The sequence below is a fragment of the Triticum aestivum genome, chromosome 1B (genome assembly GCF_018294505.1).
Source record: "Triticum aestivum cultivar Chinese Spring chromosome 1B, IWGSC CS RefSeq v2.1, whole genome shotgun sequence".
In the NCBI taxonomy this organism is placed as follows: Eukaryota; Viridiplantae; Streptophyta; class Magnoliopsida; order Poales; family Poaceae; genus Triticum; species Triticum aestivum.
In genome coordinates this window covers 180,629,651-180,642,444 of record NC_057795.1, presented here as the reverse complement: position 1 = coordinate 180,642,444, position 12,794 = coordinate 180,629,651, and positions in this window count along the sequence as shown.

Sequence of the window (12,794 nt, the reverse complement as noted above, 5' to 3'; positions counted from 1 at the left end):
CAAAATCACAGCAAATAATTCTGAGAGAGAGGGGGGAGTTTATCTGATTGGTAAACGAATGAATAATGTCAGTTTTATAACTAAGATGAAGACAGAAAGGAGACCGCAACAAACGTTATGTGTGCAGGAGAGAGTAATTTTAGTGGTAGGAGTCATATCTAGAAAGATATAGGGTGCTTGAGAGAACCCTAGAGAGCAATGATCTCAAAATCATAAGGTTGGATTCAAAAAAAAAGTAAACCAAATTATGTTCTACTAAAATGTAGGGATCAGTAATATCTAGATACTAAATAACATAGATGGGCGTGAATTCATATGAGTATGCATGTTTGATAGATCAATTTTGGTTCGAGTATGAATTACATGTATCATCATCTCGAATTCAAATATTTGAATCCCTTTTATGTTGGCATTTTCTATACACGCAACTAAATATTTGAATCTCCTTTCATGCCCATCTCTCTGGCATGCTCCTTCATGTAGCTATCACTCTCTTTTCTCCAGCTCACCCGCACGCTCACTTCATGTTTCTCCTATTTTCACAAACATGGTCTCTCAGCGTCTCCCTTGAGAAGTGTCACACTCTCCCTATCATTATACATTACACGGTTTTCATTATCTCTCACGTCTCTATCCTTCTCTGGTATCACTAGGTACCTAAGCTTTCCTTTTCACCGCCACATACACACTCTCACTCATCTTTCACTTTGTCTTTCTCTCTAGGGTTCACTCAAGAACCCTATATCTTTATAGATATGACTCCTACCACTAAAATTACTCTCTCCTGCACACACAACGTTTGTTGCAGTCTCCTTTCCGTGTTCATCTCAGTTATAAAACTGACATTATTCATTTGTTTACCGATCAGATAAACTCCCCCCCTCTCTCACACACACACAACTCCTGCTTCCGCTCCCCCTCCCGACTACCGTTCTCTCACACACACACACAAAACTCTCACTTTCGCACCCCCCGACTCGTATTTCTCTCACAAACATTGATCGACTAGCCTCTAGATAGGTTTATGCATCCGCACACTCTTGCTTCCACTATATCGTACATGTCTCTCTCGCGCTCGTTATATCTGTTGGAAATATGCCCTAGGGGCAATAATAAAAGGATTATTATTATATTTCCTTGTTCATGATAATTGTCTTTATTCATGCTATAATTGTATTATCCGGAAATCGTAATACACGTGTGAATACATAGACCATAATATGTCCCTAGTAAGCCTCTAGTTGACTAGCTCATTGATCAACAGATAGTCATGGTTTCCTGACTATGGACATTAGATGTCGTTGATAACGGGATCACATCATTAGGAGAATGATGTGATGGACAAGACCCAATCCTAAGCATAGCACAAGATCGTGTAGTTCGTTTTGCTAGAGCTTTTCCAATGCCAAGTATCTTTTCCTTAGACCATGAGATCATGTAACTCCCGGATACCGTAGGAGTGCTTTGGGTGTACCAAACGTCACAACGTAACTGGGTGACTATAAAGGTGCACTACAGGTATCTCCGAAAGTGTTTGTTGGGTTGACACGGATCGAGACTGGGATTTGTCACTCCGTATGACGGGGAGGTATCTCTGGGCCCACTCGGTAATGCATCATCATAATGAGCTCAAAGTGACCAAGTGTCTGGTCACAGGATCATGCATTACAGTACGAGTAAAGTGACTTGCCGGTAACGAGACTGAACGAGGTATTGGGATACCGACAATCGAGTCTCGGGCAAGTAACATACCGATTGACAAAGGGAATTGTATAAGGGGTTGATTGAATCCTTGACATCGTGGTTCATCCGATAAGATCATCGAGGAGCATGTGGGAGCCAACATGGGTATCCAAATCCCGCTGTTGGTTATTGACCGGAGAGCCTTCTCGGTCATGTCTTCGTGTCTCCTGAACCCGTAGGGTCTACACACTTAATGTTCGGTGACGCTAGGGTTGTAGAGATATGAGTATGCAGCAAACCAAAATTTGTTCGGAGTCCCGGATGAGATCCCGGACGTCACGAGGAGTTCCAGAATGGTTCGGAGGTAAAGAATAATATATAGGAAGTGCAGTTTCGGCCATCGGGAGAGTTTCGGGGGTCACCGGTATTGTACCGGGACCACGGGAAGGGTCCCAGGGGTCCACCGGGTGGGGCCACCTATCCCGGAGGGCCCCGTGTGCTAAAGTGGAGAGGGGACCAGCCCCTGGTGGGCTGGTGCCCCCCCCCCCCTGGCCCCCCCTCTGCGCCTAGCGTTGGGAACCCTAGGGGAGGGGCCGCCTCCACTTGCCTTGGGGGGCACTCCACCCCCTTGCCCCCCCTAGAGATCCCATCTATAGGGGGCCCCCTGGGGGCCTATATAAAGGAGGGGGGAGGGAGGGCAGCCACACCCTGAAGTCTTGGCGCCTCCCTCTCCCCTGCTACACGTCTCCCTCTCGCAGAAGCTCGGCGAAGCTCTGCCGGAACTCTGCTGCATCCACCACCACGCCGTCGTGCTGCTGGATCTTCATCAACCTCTCCCTTCTCCTTGCTGGATCAAGGTGCGGGAGATGTCATCCGCTCCGTACGTGTGTTGAACGCGGAGGTGCTGTCCGTTTGGCACTTGGTCATCGGTGATTTGGATCACGACGAGTATGACTCCCTCAACCCCATTCTCTTGAATGCTTCTGCTCACAATCTACAAGGGTATGTAGATGCACTCCCCTCTCTCGTTGCTGGATGAACTCATAGATTGATCTTGGTGAACGTAGGAAAAATTTTATTTTATGCAACGTTCCCCATCAGTGGTATCAGAGCTAGGTCTATGCGTAGTTCTCTATTACACGAGTAGAACACAAATTTGTTGTGGGCGTAGATGTTGTCAATTTTCTTGCCGCTACTAGTCTTATTTTGCTTCAGCGGTATTGTGGGATGAAGCGGCCCGGACCGACCTTACATGAGACATGTTCCACTGACTGACATGCACTAGTTGCATAAGGTGGCTAGCGGGTGTCTGTCTCTCCCACTTTAGTTGGAGCGGATTCGACGAAAAGGGTCCTTATGAAGGGTAAATAGAAGTTGACAAATCACGTTGTGGCTTTTTCGTAGGTAAGAAAACGTTCTTACTAGAACCCTATTGCAGCCACGTAAAAGATGCAACAACAATTAGAGGACGTCTAACTTGTTTTTGCAGCAATTGCCTTGTGATGTGATATGGCCAAAAGTTGTGATGAATGATGAATGATATATTGTGATGTATGAGATCATGTTCTTGTAATAGGAATCACGACTTGCATGTCGATGAGTATGACAACCGGCAGGAGCCATAGGAGTTGTCTTAATTATTGTATGACCTGCGTGTCAATGATTTAACGCCATGTAATTACTTTACTTTATTGCTAAAACGTTAGCCATAGTAGTAGAAGTAATAGTTGGCGAGCAACTTCATGGAGACACGATGATGGAGATCATGATGATGGAGATCATGGTGTCATGCCGGTGACGAAGATGATCATGGAGCCCCGAAGATGGAGATCAAAGGAGCTATATGATATTGGCCATATCATGTCACTACTATATAATTGCATGTGATGTTTATTATGTTTATGCATCTTGTTTACTTAGAACGACGGTAGTAAATAAGATGATCCCTTATAATAATTTCAAGAAAGTGTTCTCCCCTAACTGTGCGCCGTTGCTAAAGTTCGTCGTTTCGAAGCACCACGTGATGATCGGGTGTGATAGATTCTTACGTTCACATACAACGGGTGTAAGACAGTTTTACACATGCAAAAACACTTAGGGTTAACTTGACGAGCCTAGCATGTACAGACATGGCCTCGGAACACAGAGACCGAAAGGTCGAACATGAGTCATATGGAAGATACGATCAACATGGAGATGTTCACCGATGATGACTAGTCCGTCTCACGTGATGATCGGACACGGCCTAGTCGACTCGGATCGTGTAACACTTAGATGACTAGAGGGATGTCTAATCTGAGTGGGAGTTCATTAGATAATTTGATTAGATGAACTTAATTATCATGAACTTAGTCTAAAACCTTTGCAAATATGTCTTGTAGATCAAATGGCCAACACTCATGTCAACATGAACTTCAACGCGTTCCTAGAGAAAACCAAGCTGAAAGATGATGGCAGCAACTATACGGACTGGGTCCGGAACCTGAGGATCATCCTCATAGCTGCCAAGAAAGCATATGTCCTAGAAGGACCGCTAGGTGAAGCACCCATCCCAGAGAACCAAGACGTTATGAACGCTTGGCAGTCATGTGCTGATGATTACTCCCTTGTTCAATGCGGCATGCTTTACAGCCTAGAACCGGGGCTCCAAAAGCGTTTTGAGCAACACGGAGCATATGAGATGTTCGAGGAGATGAAAATGGTTTTCCAAGCTCATGCCCGGGTCGAGAGATATGAAGTCTCCAACAAGTTCTACAGTTGTAAGATGGAGGAAAATAGTTCTGTCAGTGAGCATATACTCAAAATGTCTGGGTTGCACAACCGCCTGTCCCAGCTGGACATTAACCTCCCGGACGAGGCGGTCATTGACAGAATCCTTCAGTCGCTCCCACCGAGCTACAAGAGCTTTGTGATGAACTACAATATGCAGGGGATGGTGAAAACTATTCCTGAAGTATTTTCAATGCTGAAGTCGGCAGAGGTAGAAATCAAGAAAGAACATCAAGTGTTGATGGTCAATAAAACCACCAAGTTCAAGAAGGGCAAGGGTAAGAAGAACTTCAAGAAGGACGGCAAGGATGTTGCCGCGCCCGGTAAGCCAGTTGTTGGGAAGAAGTCAAAGAATGGACCCAAGCCTGAGACTGAGTGATTTTATTGCAAAGGGAAGGGTCACTGGAAGCAGAACTGCCCCAAATACTTAGCAGACAAGAAGGCCAGCAACACTAAAGGTATATGTGATATACATGTAATTGATGTGTACCTTACCAGTACTCGTAGTAACTCCTGGGTATTTGATACCGGTGCCGTTGCTCACATTTGTAACTCACAGCAGGAGCTGCGGAATAAGCAGAGACTGGCGAAGGACGAGGTGACGATGCGCGTCGGGAATGGTTCCAAGGTCGATGTGATCGCCGTCGGCACGCTACCTCTACATTTACCTACGGGATTAGTTTTAAACCTCAATAATTGTTATTTAGTGCCAAGTTTGAGCATGAACATTGTATCTGGATTTCATTTGATACGAGATGGCTACTCATTTAAATCCGAGAATAATGGTTGTTCTATTTATATGAGAGATATGTTTTATGGTCATGCCCCGATGGTCAATGGTTTATTCTTAATGAATCTCGAGCGTAACGTTACACATATTCATAGTGTGAATACCAAAAGATGTAAAGTTGATAACAATAGTCCCACATACTTGTGGCACTGCTGCCTTGGTCACATTGGTGTCAAGCGCATGAAGAAGCTCCGTGTTGATGGACTTTTAGTGTCTCTAGATTATGAATCGTTTGACACATGCGAGCCATGCCTCATGGGCAAGATGACCAAGACTCCATTCTCCGGAACAATGGAGCGAGCAACCAACTTGTTGGAAATCATACATACTGATGTGTGCGATCCAATGAGCGTTGAGGCTCGCGGAGGATACCGTTATGTTCTCACTCTCACTGTTGACTTGAGTAGATATGGGTATGTCTACTTGATGAAACACAAGTCTGAGACCTTTGAAAAGTTCAAGGAATTTCAGAATGAGGTAGAGAATCAACGTGACCGAAAGATAAAGTTCCTACGATCAGATCGTGGAGGAGAATATTTAAGTCACGAATTTGGTACGCACTTAAGGAAATGTGGAATCATTTCACAACTCACGCCGCCTGGAACACCTCAGCATAACGGTGTGTCCGAACGTCGTAATCGCACTCTATTGGATATGGTGCAGTCTATGATGTCTCTTACCGATTTACCGCTATCATTTTGGGGATATGCTCTAGAGACAGCTACATTCACTTTAAATAGGGCTCCGTCTAAATCCGTTGAGACAACACCGTATGAATTATGGTTTGGGAAGAAATCTAAGCTGGCGTTTCTAAAAGTTTGGGGATGCGATGCTTATGTCAAGAAACTTCAACCTGAAAAGCTCGAACCCAAGTCAGAAAAATGCGTATTCATAGGATACCCTAAGGAAACCATTGGGTATACCTTCTACTTAAGATCTGAGGGCAAGATCTTTGTTGCCAAGAACGGATCCTTTCTGGAAAAAGAGTTTCTCTCGAAAGAAGTAAGTGGGAGGAAAGTAGAACTCGATGAAGTACTACCTCTTGAATCGGAAAGTAGTGCAGCTCAGGAAAATGTTCCTGTGGTGCCTACACCATCTGGAGAGGAAATTAATGGTGATGATCAAGGTACTTCGGATCAAGTTGCTACTGAACTTCGTAGGTCCACAAGGACACGTTCCACACCAGAGTGGTATGGCAACCCTGTCCTGGAAATCATGTTGCTAGACAACGGTGAACCTTCGAACTATGAAGAAGCGATGGCGGGCCCAGATTCCAACAAATGGCTTGAAGCCATGCAATCCGAGATAGAATCCATGTATGAAAACAAAGTATGGACTTTGACAGACTTGCCCGATGATCGGCGAGCGATAGAAAACAAATGGATCTTTAAGAAGAAGACAGACGCGGATGGTAATGTTACCATCTATAAAGCTCGACTTGTCGCTAAGGGTTATCGACAAGTTCAAGGGGTTGACTACTATGAGACATTCTCTCCCGTAGCGAAGCTGAAGTCCGTCTGAATCATGTTAGCAATTGCCGCATACTATGATTATGAGATATGGCAGATGGACGTCAAAACGGCATTCCTTAACGGGCATCTTAAGGAAGAACTGTATATGATGCAGCCGGAGGGTTTTGTCGATCCTAAGAATGCTAACAAGGTATGCAAGCTCCAGCGATCCATTTATGGGCTGGTGCAAGCATCTCGGAGTTGGAACATTCGCTTTGATGAGATGATCAAAGCGTTTGGGTTTATGCAGACTTATGGAGAAGCCTGCGTTTACAAGAAAGTGAGTGGGAGCTCTGTAGCATTTCTCATATTATATGTAGATGACATACTCTTGATGGGAAATGATATAGAACTTTTGGACAGCATTAAGGCCTACTTAAATAAGTGTTTTTCAATGAAGGACCTTGGAGAAGCTGCTTACATATTAGGCATCAAGATCTACAGGGATAGATCGAGACACCTCATAGGTCTTTCACAAAGCACATACCTTGATAAGATTTTGAAGAAGTTCAAAATGGATCAGTCCAAGAAAGGGTTCTTGCCTGTATTGCAAGGTGTGAGATTGAGCTCGGCTCAATGCCCGACCACGGCAAAAGATAAAGAAGAGATGAGTGTCATCCCCTATGCTTCAGCCATAGGATCTATTATGTATGCCATGTTGTGTACCAGACCTGATGTAAACCTTGCTGTAAGTTTGGTAGGAAGGTACCAAAGTAATCCCGGCAAGGAACACTGGACAGCGGTCAAGAATATCCTGAAGTACCTAAAAAGGACAAAGGACATGTTTCTCGTTTATGGAGGTGACGAAGAGCTCGTCGTAAAGGGTTACGTCGATGCTAGCTTCGACACAGATCTGGATGACTCTAAGTCACAAACCGGATACGTGTATATGTTGAATGGTGGAGCAGTAAGCTGGTGCAGCTGCAAGCAGAGCGTCATGGCGGGATCTACATGTGAAGCGGAGTACATGGCAGCCTCGGAGGCAGCGCATCAAGCAATTTGTGTGAAGGAGTTCATCACCGACCTAGGAGTCATACCCAATGCGTCGGGGCCGATCAAACTCTTCTGTGACAACACTGGAGCTATTGCCCTTGCCAAGGAGCCCAGGTTTCACAAGAAGACCAGGCACATCAAGCATCGTTTCAACTCCATCCGTGAAAATGTTCAAGATGGAGACGTAGATATTTGCAAAGTACATACGGATCTGAATGTCGTAGATCCGTTGACTAAACCTCTTTCGCGAGCAAAACATGATCAACACCAGAACTCTATGGGTGTTCGATTCATCACAATGTAACTAGATTATTGACTCTAGTGCAAGTGGGAGACTGTTGGAAATATGCCCTAGAGGCAATAATAAAAGGATTATTATTATATTTCCTTGTTCATGATAATTGTCTTTATTCATGCTATAATTGTATTATCCGGAAATCGTAATACACGTGTGAATACATAGACCATAATATGTCCCTAGTAAGCCTCTAGTTGACTAGCTCATTGATCAACAGATAGTCATGGTTTCCTGACTATGGACATTAGATGTCGTTGATAACGGGATCACATCATTAGGAGAATGATGTGATGGACAAGACCCAATCCTAAGCATAGCACAAGATCGTGTAGTTCGTTTTGCTAGAGCTTTTCCAATGTCAAGTATCTTTTCCTTAGACCATGAGATCGTGTAACTCCCGGATACCGTAGGAGTGCTTTGGGTGTACCAAACATCACAACGTAACTGGGTGACTATAAAGGTGCACTACAGGTATCTCCGAAAGTGTTTGTTGGGTTGACACGGATCGAGACTGGGATTTGTCACTCCGTATGACGGAGAGGTATCTCTGGGCCCACTCGGTAATGCATCATCATAATGAGCTCAAAGTGACCAAGTGTCTGGTCACGGGATCATGCATTACGGTACGAGTAAAGTGACTTGCCGGTAACGAGACTGAACGAGGTATTGGGATACCGACGATCGAGTCTCGGGCAAGTAACGTACCGATTGACAAAGGGAATTGTATACGGGGTTGATTGAATCCTCGACATCGTGGTTCATCCGATGAGATCATCGAGGAGCATGTGGGAGCCAACATGGGTATCCAGATCCCGTTGTTGGTTATTGACCGGAGAGCCGTCTCGGTCATGTCTACGTGTCTCCCGAACCCGTAGGGTCTACACACTTAAGGTTCGGTGACGCTAGGGTTGTAGAGATATGAGTATGCAGCAAACCGAAAGTTGTTCGGAGTCCTGGATGAGATCCCGGATGTCACGAGGAGTTCCGGAATGGTCCGGAGGTAAAGAATAATATATAGGAAGTGCAGTTTCGGCCATCGGGAGAGTTTCGGGGGTCACCGGTATTGTACCGGGACCACCGGAAGGGTCCCGGGGGTCCACCGGGTGGGGCCACCTATCCCGGAGGGCCCCGTGGGCTAAAGTGGGGAGGGTACCAGCCCCTGGTGGGCTGGTGCGCCCCCCCTGGGCCCTCCTCTACGCCTAGGGTTGGGAACCCTAGGGGAGGGGGCGCATCCACTTGCCTTGGGGGGCACTCCACCCCCTTGGCCGCCCCCCCCCCCCTAGAGATCCCATCTCTAGGGCCGGCGCCCCCCCTAGCGGCCTATATAAAGGAGGGGGAGGGAGGGCAGCCACACCCTGAAGTCTTGGCGCCTCCCTCTCCCCTACTACACCTCTCCCTCTCGCAGAAGCTCGGCGAAGCTCTGCCGGAACTCTGCCGCATCCACCACCACGTCATCGTGCTGCTGGATCTTCATCAACCTCTCCCTCCTCCTTGATGGATCAAGGTGCGGGAGACGTCATCCGCTCCGTATGTGTGTTGAACGCGGAGGTGTTGTCCGTTCGGCACTTGGTCATCGGTGATTTGGATCACGACGAGTACGACTCCCTCAACCCCGTTCTCTTGAACGCTTCCGCTCGTGATCTACAAGGGTATGTAGATGCACTCCCCTCTCTCGTTGCTGTATGAACTCATAGATTGATCTTGGTGAACGTAGGAAAAATTTTATTTTATGCAACGTTCCCCATCAATATCCATGTAGATTTTTTGTCTCTTCTTGAGACACGCCCTCTCGATCATGGACACACACAGTCTTTGTGTCTTTGTCACACACGCATTCCGTCCTCCTCCTCTCTCCCTCTCTCTCTCACACACATGGGCTTTTTGCAACAATATACCACTTCTCGAATCTAGAAACCAACCACATTCCTCCCTTATCTCATCAAAACTGCCAAAGGAATATATTTTGAGTGAAACATAACATATTTTTAGTGATATACATATTTCAAAACTAGACTCTTTTCCATCAAATCGGTGAATATGTATTAATCTACTTTGAACGTGTGGCAATGCATTGGCACCTTGCTAGTTATTACTACTATATAATTTTTTGGACAACAGACAAACATGGAGTACATATACGAAGAGGAGATGTGCATTCACGCGGTCGGTCTCTCGTTTTCTCGCACAGATGAGAGTTACATAAAGGCACCGTAAACAAATAAACCCTAAAACCCTAGGTGCACGATTGCTGCATGCACGGGTACAGGGTACGTGGTGGAGCGCACCTTTGTAGGAATAGTCAACTCACGTGATAATTTTATCCATAGGAGTTGATGGTCGGGACCACAAGTGAACGACCTAGAGGCGATGGCTCGCCAGTCGCCACTGACCGAGTAGCCATGTTTAAAATACCATTTTTTAGCGGGGTAAGAGTTCCGATTTTCAATGGCGCATTATACTAGATTTCAGAATGATTGGTATGGAGCGAAAATGGAATTCACAACTACTACCTTTGTCCTGGTTTACTAGTCCCCATCGCATTTTGGGCAAAGTTTGTCCATGAATTTTACTTGTAAAATGTGAATGGAAAAAATTGAGATTTTGTTATACCCAAACAAAAAAGGACTGGAGGGAGTGATTTGTCTTACACGGACGCGACCTCTCATAGCGCAGGAATTGAACCAGTGCGCCGGCCAAGATGGCCCCACTCGATGTAGGCTAGGCTGAACACACCTCCTCGCCGCATGCAACCGGCTTCAGATTTCCCTGCCTGCCTCCAGTGAATCCGTGTGTGTGCTGGAAACACGTCCTTCCGCGAGCCGGCCTGCATTTTAGAACACAACGCCGGTTGGCTCCTCTTGTCCGCCCGCTATTTAAAGGAGGCCAGACGCGTGGCAAGTACCGCACCACACCGCCGCTCCCCATATCCTCCTTGCACCATTTTCTCCACACTCTCCATAGCATCCGGTGAGCAGGAAGATGATTTCTCTGGCATAAAAGATGACTGGGTGCCCCGATGAGCCAGGCAACTCGCTGCCCCACCTCCCTCCCCACCCCAGGCCGTCAGTACCATGGGCGAGGCTGCAGGCGGGCAAGCGGAGGAGCAAGCCTCCACTCCAAACTGGCCCCTGGTGCATCATCTCGACGCTCCAAGCCTGCTCGCAGAGGAGTGGCCAGTTGCTGCACACCGGCACATGGGGACCACGGCGTCCAGTGCATCTGGTTGGCCGCGCCATCCGATGCAAACGTTGGTGGAACTGCGGCATGCTGGTGGAGGACCATGGGAGCCGCCGCCGCCGCTCCGAACCCACGAATGCTACGACCACCACGTCGCCCGCAGACACCTGATGTGTTGCCCGGTTTGGCTCAAAACATCATGGACCCCAGCCGCGGTCTGCATTAGAAATTATACCTGCTTCCAAAAGTTATTAGCGTTTAGTCAAAAAATGTCCAAAATATAATTAATTATGTATTGTCTTGACTTGTTGTGCTCGCAGTGGTAGTAGGAACTAGAGATTTTTATTTATTTATAACTCTCCTCACATTCTTTTTGTCTTTGAAGCGAATCATGGTTGTGGACATTATCTATGAATGTGCAGATATCTATGAACATGAGTTTGATGTGGAAGTTGAAATTGGAATGTTGGGCTTGCATGTGAACTATACCATGTCCAATGCTTCGTCTGTTATTATTTGGAAAGTAATTGCTATTATTACATGACCCGAATTTTTTTATTTTGTGCCACATCAGTAGATGCACGGACATCACAATAGGCATGCTGCTGGATAAACATTTGAACCTAGCTATTATGAAGGAAAATTTGTATTGACAACAATTTTAGATAGCAGGAGACGCCTAGCCTGCTCTGCCTCTGCTAGTTTCTTTCTGGCTTCTTCCATCTCTTCTTTGGCTTGGGTGAAGAGAGCATCTAATTGCTATTTTCGCTTCTTCAGGAACTCAGCTACATTCTCAAGGGCTGATGCAGGCTTTCTTTCAGCCTTTACTAGAGCCACGAGGACACGAAGAGTTGACGACTCCACCTGGCTTGTGTGTAATCCAACATCATCTGGGAAATTGCACCTTGCGTCTAATCTAGCATCAGTAAGGAACGGGCACCTTGTGTGTAATCCAACCTCATTTTGGAAACATGATCTTGAGGTTGACCATACTTCCCTCCTCGCAGGAACTGCATCCTGACATGAAGTTACTTCTTTCTTAGATCAGTAGTCAGAGCAACCCAGATTCATTCAGTAGAAGCCAGATAAACAGGACTCGGAGAAGTGAATTCAAAAGAAGAAATATAAAAGCAGACTCCAAGGTGAGAACACCCACTTCCTACATCAAGCTAAAAACGAAAGAATTAGAACGATTAAGATTCTTCTTATTACACATCAAAGAACACAGGGCTAAAAGAAACATGAACTACAACATATACACATCGAAGAACACGAAGCTAAACGAAAGTAATTGAAAGGGTGTTACTTAGAAAAGCTGGTTTTACAGGTTCGGTGCAGCTCCTCTTTAACTTTCCACGTTCCTTGAAGATGTCCCCAATACCCCGTGTTTGGTCTTCATTGCTCCTCCGCATGTTCGCACTCGTAGTTTTCAATTCTCAACATGGCAAGAAAAATATAGTAATACTCACGCATCTTGTGGGCAACATTAAATCACTCATCTGTCATGTTAGAGCATCTCCAACAGAAGTGCGCGGCGCGTTAAAAAGCGTTTACAGCACCGAAATAGCCAGTT